We start from the raw sequence: 15,702 nt of genomic DNA, 5'->3' as shown, positions 1-15,702 counted from the left end.
ACATTTTTTAGAGATGGAGAAACAAATCATCAAATTCATATGGAAAGGGAAGAGGCCCTGGATAAGTAAAGCATTACTGAAGAAGAACAAAGTCAGAGGCCTCGCACTATCTGATTTTAGAACTATTATACCACCAAGGTAGTTAGAACAGCCTGGTGTTGGTACAACAATACATATACAGACCAACGGAATAAAATTGAGAGCCCAGATATAAATCCATCCATCTCTGATCAGCTGATACCTGAAAAAGACTCAAAGTCTGTTAAATGGGGGAAAAGACAGTCTCTTTAACAAATGGTGCTGAAATAACTGGATATCCATCTGCAAAAAAATGAAACTGGACCCATATACCTTACAAAAAAACTAACTCAAAATGGATCAAAGACCTAAATCTGAAATGATAAAGATCATGAAAGAAAAAATAAGGACAATGCTAAGAACCCTCATACATGGCATTAATAGTGTATGGTATATAAACCATAACTAACAATGTGCAAACACCAGAAAAGAAACTAGATAACTGGGAGCTCCTAAAAACCAAACACTTTTGCTCATCAAAAGACATCACCAAAAATGTAAAAGGAGAACTTACATACTGGGAAAAAATTTTTGGCTGCAACTTATCTGATAAGGACCTAATCTCTAAAATCTACAAGATAATGTAACACTCAGCAAACAAAAGACAAATAATGCAATTAAAAAATGGGCAAAGTATATGAACAGACACTTCACCAAGGAAGACACTGAGGTGCCTAATAGAGGAAATGCTCACAATCACAACCATCAAAGAATGGCAAATCAAAACTGTAAGGAGATACCATCTCACCCCTGCAAGGCTGACATTAATCCAAAAAACACAAAATAGTAAATGTTGAAGAGGTTGTGTAGAGATTGGAACACTTATGCCCTGCTGGTGGGAATGTAAAATGGTACAACCACTTTGGAAAAGGATTTGGCGCTTCCTTAAAAAGCTAGAAGTACAAATACCACAGGATCCAGTAATTCCACTCCCAGGAATACTTCCTAGAGAAATAAGAGGTGTCACCTGAATAGACTTATGCACACACCATGTTCATTGCAGCACTGTTCACAATAGCTAAAAGATAGAAACAACGTAGGTACCCATCAACAGATGGAAGGGAAAAAGTAATTACGGTACATACACACCATGGAATACTATGCGAGAACAGTGACAAACCTTCAATACATCTCCCAACATGGATGAATCTGGAGTGCATTATGCTGAGTGAAATTAGTCAGTCACAAAAGGAAAAATACTGTATGAGACCACTATTTACAAGAACTCAAGAAAAGGTTTAAACACAGCAGAAAACATTCTTTGATGATGGTTACCACGGTGGAGGTGAGAGACAGGGGAATTCACTAACTAGATAGTATACAAGAACCCTGTTGGGGAAAGTGAAGGACAACACACAATATGGTGGAAATAAGCCCAAGTGGACTAATACAACAAAACGCTTGGAGGAACAGAGTGGCTGGGGCTGGGGTCTGGGAACCATGGTTTTAAGGGGCATCAAGGTCAACCGGCATAACAAAGTTTATTAAGAAAATGTTCTGCATCCTACTTTAGTGAGTGGCGTCTGGGGTCTTTAAAGCTTGCGAGCGGCCACCTAAGATGCATCAATTTGTCCCGACCCACTTGGAAGAAAGGAGAATGAAGAATGCCAAATACACAAGGAAAAGAGCCCAAGAGACAAAAGGACCACATACATCAGAGACTCTATTAGCCTGAGACTAGAGGTGCCTGACTACCGCCAAAGTCACCCTGGCCGGAAATACAACAGAGTTCGAGATGGAGCAGGAGAAAAATGTGGAGCAGAATTCAAATTCACATAAAAAGACCGGATTTAATGGTCTCACCCAGACTGCAGGAACCCCCAAAACTACGGCCCCCGGATGCTGTTAACCCAGAACTAAAAGCATTCCTGAAGCCCACTCTTCAGACAAAGATTAGACAGGAGTATAAAACAAAAAACCATACACGTGAGGAGTGTGCTTCTTAATTCAATCAGATATAGGAGACCAGATGGGCGGCTCCTATCTGGATGCAGGATGAGAAGGCACAAAGGGACAGGAACTGGCTGAATGGGTACAGGGAACCCTAGGTAGAAAGGGGGAGAGTACTGTCACATCCTGCGGATTGAAACCAATGTCACAAAACAGCATGTGTATAAGTGTTTGTATATCAACTTGAGCTGTAAAGTTTCACCTAAAGCACAATTAAAAAAAAAAAAAAAGGAAAAAGAACAGAAACTTTCCCATGCTAATAAAGGACCTGTATAGAGACATTGTCTGTTAACGTTGTATTTAATGGTGAAATATTGAACTCCTTATGCCCTACTATCAGGACTACTATCAGGACTACAGCAAAGACGCCTGCTCTCACCACTCATATTCTACATTGTTCTGAAGGCCACAGTTATTAGGTACCATAAGAAAAATATTAAAATCATGAAGAATGGAAATAAATAAGGATAACTATATCTCATTGCAAATGACAAAATTGTTTGCATACAAATTCTTTTTAAAACCTGTAACAGCTGGAGCTCTGGTGGCACAGGGGTTAAGTGATATGGCTGGTTTGGTCACCTATTCAAATCCACCAGCTGCTCTTTGGAAACTCTATGGGGCAGTTCTGAATTAGACTTTTAGGTTTTCTCTGTTAGGAAGGTGCTTAGTATATTTACCATTCATTTATGAGTTGGAACCCACTCAAGGGCACGTAACAACAACAATGTACCTGTTCCCACTTACCTGCAAATATGACTTAAAAACAGGCTTAGGAAAGGTTCTTGCTTGTAAGCCGGGGGATGCCTGTATTGAAGCCGGGAAATGTCTAAAGAGGGTATTAGGAAAGGAAGAATCTCCAAGGGGAAGGAGCCAGGGGCCACGGGGCTCACTGGATAAGGGCGGGGGAGGGGGACCAAAAAGTTTGGATAATAATCAAAGAGATTTTCATATCTCCAAGTTCTGGGGCCCAAAAATGTCTTCTTAGGGGGATTGCAAAATTGCAATGAATTAATGATGGTTGTATGTCTCTCATTACTTTCTCAAAGAAATGCTTATTGCAAGTTATCCTGTGCTTTGCAGTTATTCAGTGTATATCGACTGTAGCTTAAGCAGATAAGTTGTTTGTGTTTTTGTTTTTACTTCACGCTGCTGTGTGCTGTCCAGTTGATTCTGACTCATAGTAGCCCTGTAGGACAGAGTAGAACTGCCCTGTAAGGTTTCCCAGGGTGTAATCTTTACTGTAGCAGATTGTCTTTTCTCTCTCGCAGCCACTGGATGAATTCAAGTTTGAATTGCAAACTTGTTGTTAGCATTTGAGCACTTAACCATTGCACCAGGGCCCCTTTTTACTTCTTAAATCCATGGCTTAAGGAAAGCCAAATCAAAACCAGATATAGAGACTAACATGCCTTACCTAGAAATGGAGGATGTTAAACCGAATACTGTAACTGAATCAGACTTTTGGGTTTTCTCTGTTAGGAAGGTGCTTAGTATATTTACCATTTAGAAAAGAGAACGAGCTAAATATTGGTTATGAGAGAAACAGATGGTAGTTTGATCACAAATGTTCCAACTTTATTCTGCAGGTGTGGGTAAGATTTCACTCTCTCCTTCCTCTAGTCAAAGGAGCCCTGGTGGTGCAGTGGTTAAGCACTTGGCTGCTAACCAAAAGATTGGCTGTTCAATCCCACCAGTCAGCCTCTCAGCAGGAGAAAGAAGTGGCAGTCTGCTCCCATAAAGATTTACAGCCTTGGAAACCTATGGGGAAGTTTTGCTCTGTACTGTAGAGTCTCTATGAGTCAGAATGGACTCAACAGCAACGGATTTGATTCAGTTTGGTTTTAAACTGTGAGAAAATAAATTTCTATTCATTAAAGCAACCACTTGTGCTATTTCCACTATAGCAGTACTAGATAACTAAGACACTGTCCCATTCTGGTTCTGACTGAGTATAAGGAGAAAAATAAAAAGGATCCCTAAGTGTCTAGTTAGCTACTGATGCTGTAACAGAAATACCACGAGTGGGTGGCTTTGACAAACAGAAGTTTATTATCTCACCATCTAGGAGTCCAGAAGTCCGAATTCAGGGCACCAACCCAGGTGAAGGCTTTCTCTGCCCGTCAGCTCTGGAGGAAGGTCCTTGTCATTAATCTTCCCCTACTTTAGGAGCTTCTCAGTGCGGGTACTCTGAGTCCAAAGGATGCTCTCTGCTCCTGATGCTACTGTCTTGGCGATATGAGGTCCCTCTGTTTCTCTGCTCCCTTCTCTCTTTTATATCTCAAAAGAGATATAACCTAATCTTGTAGACTGACTTCTGCCTCATTAACATATCTGCCTCTAATCCTGGCTCATTAACATCATACAGGTTAGGATTTACAACAATAGGATAATCATATCAGGTCACACAATAGTGGACAGCCACGCAATACTGGGAATCCTGGCTTAGCCACTGTGACACACATTTTGGGGGGACACAATTCAACCCAATAACACTAAGTAACATTATATTTCAAGGTGGAACCTGAATGGATTAAAGATATAAATGTGAAAGATAAAATATGTTAATAAGGATAATATAAGACAATATTTTTGTTCTAGAGGGGAGGAATTTCTAAACTAAACCACAAAAAGTATTTAAAAAGTTTAGTTATATCATAATTTAAAAATATTCTTGAAGACAGGTAACAGACAATTTAGAGATTGTGAAAATATTTTTATATCAAAAACAGACAAGAAACAAATGTTTGGAATATAAAGATAGAAAAGGCAATACAGCAGTATGCAAAAGATACAAACCAGCAATTCACAGAAGCGGAAACCAATAGATAACAAGCACGAAAAGTAATGCTCAAACTCACTAGTAATTATAAAAATGCAAATTACAACAACGACATGCAATGTTTTACTCATTTGATTAGCAGTCTGGAAATTAGAAAAGTATTCTGTTCATGACTAGCAACAAAAGGAGTGTTTTGAACATAGTGCTTGGCTCCAAATAAGTATGTGTTGAAGAAATAAAACTGAGTAATTTCAAACACTGCAAGCGATATGATGATTCAGAAACAAGTGCACTGTGCTAATAAGAGTTAGTTTGATGCTTTCAGTCTGAAGACAGCTCTGTAAATACCTGAATCAAATATAACATAATCCATGACTCCAGTTCTCTACTCCAAAGAAAGTCATGCATGTATTCACGAGGCTGTACACCATGAGCACTGTTGTGGTTGTAACACGTCAGAGGTAACCTAGAAACACATTAAGTATCTATCTTGAAAGATCAATATGTTTTTGGTCCTCATGCTGTTGTTTACTTTCCTTCTATCTTTTTAATCATTGTAAAATAAATAATCTCTAACTTGTGGACATTCTTGGTAATCTCCCACAATTGGTCATTTTTCCCTAAATTATTATTTGTAGTTAATATTTAAAACCATTTTTTCTGTGCTATCATATGAGTCAGAGATCAGAGATATACATTTCAATAATGCTTTTAGAATTTAAAGAGATTAATAAACTACTACTTTTCTCATTGCATATTTATGCATTATTTATAACTTATTATTTATTACTATGTTTTATAGATGGGTTTTTAATTTGTAATTTTTTATTATTTTCAATTGTTCTCCACAAAGAACTTCAGTTTCTTTCCTTTCTTCCTTCCGCATACCTCTCTAGCTTCCTCTCCTCACTTTTATCTCCCCCACGTTTCTTTCTCATTGAATTCTTCAAAATCACTAACTCCTTATGAAAGTAGAATTCATTTTAGGAAGCGTATGGATTGAGTTACATCTCCCAAAAAGATTGGTTGAAGTCCTAACCCTGGGACCTGTGAATATGATCTTGTTTGGAAATAGGGTCTTTGAAGATGTTATCAGTTAATATGAGGTTATGCTGGAGTAGGGAGGGTTCTAATCTGAGTGGCATCATTATAAAAGAGACACAGAAGTAGAGACACAGGTAGAAGATTTCCCTGTGAAGAAGGTGGTAGTTAGAAAGTTCAGCTGCAGCTGCAAGCCAAGGAACACCTGGGGCTACCAGAAGCTGGGAGAAACGAGAAAGATCTACCCAGAGAGCCTTTGCAGAGACGTGATCACTCTCACAATGTGACATCAGACTTCTAGACTCTAGAACTGAAAGCCAGTTCCAGTAAAGCACATGCACTGTTATCAGTAAATAGATATTTCACAGTAAATCAATTGTGAACTTGAATTATATTCATAAGGTCTATTTGTAGAAATAACATAAATTAAAAAGAAGTTGTCCTATATGTAAGTTAAAAGTTCAAGCATTTCTAAAGAGAAATAGAGAAGAAAGGCTTTGCAAAGATTTGGTTAATATGAGGGTAAATTTCCTCCATTTTTAAAAAGTAACTATACAATTCACCCAAAACTTAATGCAATGTACTATGATTTCAATATAGCTTAGAGGAGTTACTTATTTGTCAGAAGTTTCACGATGGTAACTGGTCAAGTCAACTTTCAAAACAATTTACGACAGGTTGATGAATTTTAGTACCGAATATCTCAATACTGGTGAAAGATCAATCATCAGAAAATTTGAAAATTAATAATCCTATTATAACTCAAGTAAATAAAATTTGCCATTTAAGAGGAAAGCATCACACAGAAACACACACGCACGCACAAACCAATAGCAGCTGGAGATGGAATTTTAGATCAACTTATTGTATCAGTCAATCTTATCCACATGACCCTTAGTGTGTCAAATTTCACTAAGCAGTAGACTTTCCTAATTGCAAGTTAGTTTTTAGAAACCAAAATAAATGAATCAAATTAATTATTTCAGTTATGGACACTTCATTCATATTTTCATAATGAGGTTTTCATAGTTTTATGGAAGTTTTTTCTGTACAATTATTAAATTGTCATTTGAAGGCAAATAAAGATTTCTTTTCCACAATCTGCCATTTAGTTTGTGCCATGAAATTTATAATGATAATAGCAAAGGAATGTTGAGTATTTAATGTTTTTAGACCCCGTATTTTACATTTTGTGCTTATTTGCATTTGCTCATAACAACTCTTTAAATTGTATTTTTATCCCCGCTTTCTAGATGACAGAATAAGACTCAGACCTTGCCTTGCTGAGGTTATAGAAGTACCATTGGAAGAGTCAATATTTTAATCCTGGTTATTTAGAAACACTAACTTGTACTGTAATGTAGACCAACTCACATAGTAAACCACTTTGGAAACACGTTTGGCAATTCCCTACCAAAAGAAATGAAAGCATATGGTCATAAAAGTTACATGCGTGCATGTTAATAAAAATATTATTTGTAATAACCGAATACTGCAATAACACAAATGTCCATTGACAGAAGGATGGATAAATAAACTGTGGTTCCATGAAATGGAATACTACTGAGGAACAAACTATTGCTACCTATAGCAAATGAACAAATCTGAAAATGATTATACTGAATAAAAAAAGAGAAAATATTGTATACTACAGTTTTCCATTTTTATAAAATTCTAGAATATGAAAACTAATCAATGCTGACAGAAATATGATTTTTTGCTGAGGGGTGGGAAGGAGAGAGGGCTGTGTTACATAGAGCCACATGAAATATGAGGGGATGACAGAAATATTCATCACCTTGAGTATGATGACTTAATGTGTGTTATAAATAGGGGAAAAAAATTCAAACCGTACAACTGAGAATTGCTTTCTAAGACAGTGTGAGGGTTAGTGTGGACTTTGTGAGCTTCCACCATAGCGTACCATGGCCAGAGCCAAAAAATGCAGAAGGTGATAATGCAGCCCACCACCCTCATCTGCAGATACTTGCAAAGTGGATCCTGGATTCAGGTGTGGCTCCAAGAGCAAGTGAATATAAGGGTAGAGGACTGTGTCATCGTTTTGATGAGTGCATGAACCTTGGTGCAGAAGATGATGCAGAGGAGATTCATTCTAAAACAACGTCCAGAAAAGAACTGGGTTGGATCATGATTAAAGGAGATAATATTACTCTACTACAAAGTGTATCTAACTGTAAATTATCTATGAACTGAGAAGTTGAGGGCATCATCCCCACCTACCCACCCACCCACCAACATTTTAGGTGTCTTTTGTTGTAAGTATAATTCTAAAACAAGTGTTCATATTAATTTGATAACCCTTATATTATTATCAGATTGCAATAAATGCTGTGGGGTTGCTTATATTTTTTTAAAAAATATATAAACTTAAATATGTGCAATTTGTTTCAAATAAATTAAACCACCTTAAAAAATTTTTTTTAAGACTATAAAGGGATTAGTTTTATATGAGATCTGACATCTACGATCTGCATCAAATACTTGAAAATTTCTCTTGTTTTTCTGAAACTTTTTCAGCTAATAGGAACAAGAACTGTCTGAAGGAAGCCATGCATCCCATGATCAGAGTTGTGAAATAAATAGGCCTTGTCTCAGAAAAAAAAAAGGCACCTCTAGATTATCTTTAATTCTAAGTAATATATTTCCCCAGAAGAAAAATTGGCCAGAAATTCCAGCAGACCATCTTTCCATGGCAACAGGAGTGATCTGGAAATGTGGCTCAAAATATGGTTTTCTAAGGCACTTCTGCAGTGTAGCTAAGGGCCTAGGCTGGTTAAACTACCTAACCTGGCTATGGGTGGCACAAACAGCTTGTGCCACTAACCAAAAGTGACTACTAACCAAAAGGACGGTGGTTGGAATCCACCCCGCAGCACCATAGAAGAAAGGCCTAGAGATCTGCTTCCAAAGATTACAGCCATTGAAACCCCTATGGAGCACAATTCTACTCTGACACACATGGGGTTGCCATGTATCAAACTGACTCAGTGGCAATGGCTTTGGTTTGGTTTTGGCAATAAATTAGAATGGACAGTGAATAGGTTCTAACTTGTATAAGGGAAAGCAGAGTCAAAGCAATGTCTGTAATAAAATGCAAGAGGAATGACTGGGACAAGAAATGAGGGTTAGGTCTAACAGGTCAGAATTAAAATGATGGATGCTTTCCTAGAGTTAGCAGCAAAGAATTATGAAAACATAAGTAAGGACATCTATGACAACGGCTGCACAATTACATGAACTTAATTGGTAAAAAAAAATGGGTAGTGTATAGGAGTCTTCTGGGTTGATATGGCTCAAAAAGCTAGATATACAGTGAGTATCTCACTGTAGAAGTGATACTTTAACTGAATCTTGATAAATGTGTGGGATGTTCAGGGGAAGGGCACATTCCAGGCAAATGAAAGAAAGTGCATCAATACATTATGGTATGTTCTGGAAGTAGATGTAGTCAAACACTGTTATAATTTAAAATGTGAGAGAAGAAATAAAAAATTTGAAGGTAAAAGCAGTAAATCATAATAAATCTTAATGAATCATGTTGTTGTTAGGTGCCATCAAGTCAGTTCTGACTCATAGTAACCCTACAGAACAGAGTTGAAATGCCCCATGGGGTTTCCAAGAAGTGGCTTGTGGATTTGAACTGCTGACTTTTTGGTTAGCAGCTGAGCTAGGAATCTATTTCTAGAGAAGTCTAAGATTTATCTTGTAGTTAAGAGAGGTCATGGAATGATTTTAAACAGGGGAATAAAATAAATAAATTTACACTTTAGAAAGAGCATACGGGTTACAGGTAGGAAGAGGGATTCAGTAGAACACACTTGGAGATGTGAACTTACATAATAATGTTAGTTCTGTATGTTTCATTCAAGACACTATGAGATCAGAAACTGTGGGGATGGAAGCAGTCATTATGTTAAATTGAATACTCAAAACTTAATGTCAGATGGATCTGAAGAAAGGGATAATAGGTTCAAGAGTAGTCTAAATTGCTTCACCAATTTCTGGTTTGAGCAACTTGACTGTTTATAGAGTCAAAAATTAACACAGCAGATACTGAGGACAAACATGTTTCACATTTGAAATGTTTGGTGTCACGCATCCATGGGAGAGCTAGGAGAAGATATATAGTAGTTAGTTATGTATTTGTCTAGAATGTACGAAAGTGACCTTGCCTAGAGATACAGATTTAGGAGTCCTCAGAGTGTGACTATAAACAGCAAAATGGATGCAATAATCTAGAGACACAGCTTAGAATGGGAGAAGAGAGAGAAGATGACAGGGAAAGGGAATGAAAAGAAGGGAAACTACATGTGGAGGCTGAGAGGGAATGGTCATAAATAAACAAGAAATACTAGGCTAAACTGGTTTTGCATAAGCCAAATAGGAGAAACTTTTGAGAAGTAAAAAAAAACTTTGAGAAGCAGGATAGGAATAGTTTTAAGAAAAACTGAAACATAAAGATTCACTAGATTAAGGCAAATTTCATGGTTGAAAAATGGCAAATTGAGATAGGCTAGATATTAATTAGAAAGAACAGGACCTTAATGCTAAGCACGGACTACTCCTGTGAGATGCTCGGATATTAAAAAGAAAACAGAGGGGGAAAACAAAAACATAGTCAGAAATTGGTGCAAGTAGGCACCAGAAGTTTCACTTACCTAGGACCCCATGTGTCTGTCAGTTTGTCATACCGTGAGGGCTTGCACATTGCTGTGCTGCTGAAAGCTATGCCGCTGGTATTCAAATACCAGCAGGGAAACCCATGGAGGACAGGCTTCAGCTAAGCTTCCAGGCTAAGACAGACTAGGAAGAAGGACCTTGTGATCTACTTCTGAAAGGAATTAGCCAGTGAAAACCTTATGAATAGCAGGGGACCATTGTCTGATACAGTGCAGGAAGATGAGCCCCATCAGGTTGGAAGCCACTGAAAAGACAATTGGGAAAGAGCTGCCTCCTCAAATTAGAGTCAACCTTAATACCTTCAATGGAGTGAAGCTTTTGGGACCTCATTTGCTGATGGCGCACAACTCAAAATAAGAAGAAACAGCTGCAAACATCCATTAGTAACTGGAACACAGAATGTACGAAGTATGAATCTAAAAAAATTGGAAGTCATCAAAAATGAAATGGAATGCATAAACATTGATATCCTAGGCATTAAAACAAACAAACAAAAAAACCCAAACCCAGTGCCTTCGAGTTGATTCCGAGTCATGGCGACACTATAGGACAGAGTAGAACTGCCCCATAGAGTTTCCAAGGAGCGCCTGGCGGATTTGAACTGCCGACCCTTTGGTTCACAACCATAGCACTTAACCACTATGCCACCAGGCATTAGTGAGCTGAAATGGGCTGATATTGACATTTTGAATCAATCATAAGGTCTACTATGCCAGGAATGACAACTTGAAGAGGAATGATATTGCATTCAGAGTCAAAATGAACATTTTAAGATCTACCCTAAACTACAACGCTGTCAGTGATAGAATAATATACACATGCCTACAAGGAATATATCATTGCTGATGTCAGATGGAACTCAGGTAAACATCTTTCTGGTAGTCTGTTTTCAGCCTGGATCCATCTGACATCAGCACTTACTGATGAAAATAAAAGACTACAGCCTTCTGGAAGGATTACACCTTAACATAAAGAAAACAAAAATCCTCACAACTGGACCAGTAAGCAACATTATGATAAACAGAGGAAAGTTTGAAGTTATCAAGGATTTCATTTTACTTAGATCCACAATCAATGTCCACAGAAACAGCAGTCAAGGAATCAAAAGACGCATTGCATTGGACAAATCTGCTGCAAAAGACCTATTTAAAGTGTTAAAAAGCAAAGACGTCATCTTGAAGGCTAACATGCGCCTGTCCCAAGCATTGGTGTTTTCTTAAGTGCTACGGCCACTGACCAAAAGTTAGGCAGTTCAAACCCTTGGAAATCCTATGGGGCAGTTCTACTCTGTCCGGTAGGGTTGCTTTGAGTCAGAATGGAGTTGACGGTAACGAGTTTTTATTATGCATACAAAAGCTGGACAGTTAATAAGGAAGACAGAAGAAGAATTGACGTCTTTGAATCATGGCATTGACAAAGATTATTGAATACACCATGGACTGCCAAAAGAATGAACAAATCTGTCTTGGAAGGAGTACACCCAGAAAGCTCTTTAGAATCAAGGATGGAAAGACTTTGTCTCACATACTTTGGACATGTTATCAGGAGGGATCTGTCCCTGAAAGACCTCATGGTTGGTAAAGTAGAGGGTCAGTGAAAAAGAGGAAGACCCTCAATGGGATGGGTTGACACAGTGGCTGCAACAATGGGTTCAAGCATGATTGTGAGAATGGCACAGGACTGGTCAGTGTTTCTTTCTGCCGTTATAGGGTTGCTGTGAGTCAGAACTGACTTGGCACGTGACAAAAACAACAATACCAGAATAAGGACCCTTGGTGGCGCAATTGTTAACTGCCTGCTACTAACCAAAAGGCTGGAGGTTGGAACCCACCTAGTGGCTTCAAAGGAGAAAGGCTTGGTAATCCGCTCTAGTAAACATTACAATCTAGAACACCATATGGTGCAGTTCTATTCTGTCATATGAGTCACTATGAGTCAAAATTCAACCTGATGGTACCCAACAACAACAGTAGCTGAATTGTTCATAAGCAGTAACTATGTATTAGCACCAGGCATCTATCTTCTTTGAGTACACAAATCAACCTAACTGCTTTTTTCCTTCTATTTAGTACAAATTGCTTGCACAGAATCTGCATTAGTTATCCAATTTTAGTATCAGGAGCTCTCTGCTCAGGGAGATGATAAACAACAACAAAAAAAAGTCACAAAAACAAGAACTGAAAAGGAAATTAATAAATTTGATAATAAGAAAATTGAGAAAACAGGTTTAATACTATCATTCTTGGGGAAAGAGAATTTAAAAACATTCTAACTCATTGTAACATCCTAGACTTTATTTCTTTATCAACTTTACATTTCAATTCTTTTGTCATCAGGTGTTCTCCAGTTGGCTTCCTAGTCACAACTGAATCAAATGCTGCATCGTCTCCATGTTCAGTAGGGGATCAGACCAATTGTCATCCAAAAGGTTTTCATTGGCTGATTTTTGGAAGTAGATTGTCAGGCCTTTCTTCCGACTTGGCCTGAAAGCTCTGCTGAAAACTTCAGCACCATGTCGACACACAAGCCTCCACTGACAGACTGGTGGTCACTACACATTAGGTGCATTGGCAAGGGATTGAACCTGGGTCTTCCCCACGCAAGGCGAGAATTCTACCACCAAACCATCACCACATATAAGTGCGCCATAAGTGGTGAAGAGAAATATATACCGAGTTCCTAACATTTGTTAGGAACACATGCTGTGCCTTACATTGATGTATTGTTTTATTTGCCATCTTTTTTTTTTTTTTTTTTTTACATTTTATGGAGCCTTTCCTTATACAAATCAAATAAGTAATTAGAATATCACTCCTTTTATGCTTTAGGAAAAGAAATCAAGTTTCCAGGGGTCCTGCTCAGTTGGTGATGATCATTATTCTGTAGTCCAATGCTTGAAGACTATATGAAAAAACAATGAGTCTACACTAATCCAATCTATTCAAGTGTAAGGGAAAAGGAAGGCAAGTAAAAGCTATATGAGCATTCAGCTTATCGTAAATTTTCCAAGTACCCACTCCTATTAATTAAATGACTGGTTTAAAATGGGCATTTAAAGTAGGAAATACAAAAGAATATGAAGCAAAGAGGTCTATCGAGGAGCTATACATGGGAGTAGGCATCAATGATGAATAACGCTCACCATGTATAAAATTGCTGATAAGCCTTTGAAATACTTCCACAGTTAGTTTATCAGAGGCATTTGAAAAGTCATTCTATGCCTTGCTCTTGTGTGTGAATTTCTGCTCATACCCGAAGTTATGATCTAATATTAAGATAAATGTAATTTGACATATATTTTAATCTTAGAAAAAAAGAAGAGGTTTTCAGAATTAGAATAAGTCTTGAATATAGCTCACTCTTCTTCAAATATATTCTAGTGTGATAATTCAGGAATGATGTAAGTCGAAAAAGGACTGAAATTGTACTTAGGTTTGCTCTTTCAGGATGACATTTGTACCTCTTCCTTATTATGTAATTTTGTGTAAGGAACTTGAACATTTCTGAGTATGATTTCTTTAATCTATAATTTTGAGAATATAACTTTCCTGGCTACTTCACTGGGCTACAATGAAAATCATATGAAATATTTGATGTATCATTAATGAAACACATATTAGAGGCAGCATGATATAATGATAAAGAGCACAAGCTTTGGAATCAAACTCTGGGTTTAATACTGATTTTTCCAATTTACAGCTCTGTACCATTGGGTAAATAACCTCTCTGAGCCACAAATTTCTTACTTGTAAAACAAATGTGATAATACTAGTTCTATGTGACTTTGAGCATTAAAGAAAATAACGTATCCAATTTTTTCAGATTAGTACCTAGAACATAGTAAATAATATTCAAATGTTTTATTATTATGTGATGACGACAACAAAGAAGATGATGATGATGATTAGGATCATAGTAATGATGATAGGCCAGAAACTGGGATTCAAGGCCATTTCTTTTAGTAGGTTTAAACCTGGAAACACATAAACTCATAAGTATAATGCTAAAATTAACTTACTCTGAAATTAAGCCTATAGTATTTTTGAAAGTTAATTCATTAAAAAAAAAAATTCATTACAGGCTGGAAAAAACATCAGCTTCCTCAAATTATTTACAATCAAAATGAAAGCATGTGGATCCCCTTTTTTTGCTCCTTTCTCTTGACAGGAGGCCCCTTAGATATTAACTCCATACGACGAAATGAGATATGGTCCAAAGGTCCTGGATCTCCACATCTGTACACCAAACCTGGACCTGCTGAACAACGTCATATCTCAGGTCTATTACAGGACTGGAATACAGTGATCTTAAAAACTCCCTATTAGTGTTGTAGTCAGGTGAAGTGAAGTAGGCTATCACTCATAGTGACCCTGTGTACAACAGAAGGAAACTACCTGGCTCTGTGCCATCCTTACAATCCTGCTATGTTTGAGCACATTGTTGCAGCTACTATATCAACCCATCTTGTTAAGGGTCTTCCTCTTTTTCACTGACCCTCTCTATTTTACCAAGCATGATGTCCTTCTCCAGGGACCGGTCCCTCCTGATAACATGTCTGAAATACATGAGACTAATTCTTGCCATCATTGTTTCTAAGGAACGTTCTGGCTGTACTTCCTCCAAGACAGATATGTTCATTCTTCTGGTAGTCCATGGTATAGTCAATATTTTTCATCAGCACCATAATTCAAAGACATCAATTCTTCTTCTGTCTTCCTTTTCCATTATGCAGCTATCTCATGCATATGAGGCAATTGAAAATATCGAGGTCTGTGTGAGGCTTACCTTAGTTCTCAACGTGACATCTTTGCTTTTAACACTTTAAAGAGGTCTTTCACAGCTGCTATGCAAAAGCAAAACTTCGTTTGATTTCTTGACTGTTGTTTCCACTGGAGTTTTACAGATCCAAGTAAAATGAAATACTTGACAACGTCAAACTTTTCTCCATTTATCATGATGTTGCTTACTGTGCTTCTTCATGTTGAGATTTTTTTTATAATTTTTATCGCACGTTAAGTGAAAGTTTACAAATCAAGTCAATCTCTCACACAAAAACCCATATACATCTTGCTACACACTCCCAATTACTCTCCCCCTAATGAGACAGCCCACTCTCTCCCTCCACTCTCTCTTTTCGTGTCCATTTCGCC

The 15,702-nt window shown here is 37.5% G+C and overlaps 1 pseudogene; it reads left to right on the top strand.

Annotated features, from left to right (window-relative positions):
• Nucleotides 1-5,079: 5,079 nt before the first annotated feature.
• On the top strand, nucleotides 5,080-8,065 carry LOC126066238 (small nuclear ribonucleoprotein E-like; annotated as a pseudogene).
• The last annotated feature ends 7,637 nt before the right edge of the window (nucleotides 8,066-15,702 follow it).

The sequence above is a fragment of the Elephas maximus genome, chromosome 23, assembly GCF_024166365.1.
Source record: "Elephas maximus indicus isolate mEleMax1 chromosome 23, mEleMax1 primary haplotype, whole genome shotgun sequence".
Lineage (NCBI taxonomy): Eukaryota > Metazoa > Chordata > Mammalia > Proboscidea > Elephantidae > Elephas > Elephas maximus.
Note: the sequence above shows the minus strand (reverse complement) of the source record. Positions and strands in the feature narration are given on the sequence as shown.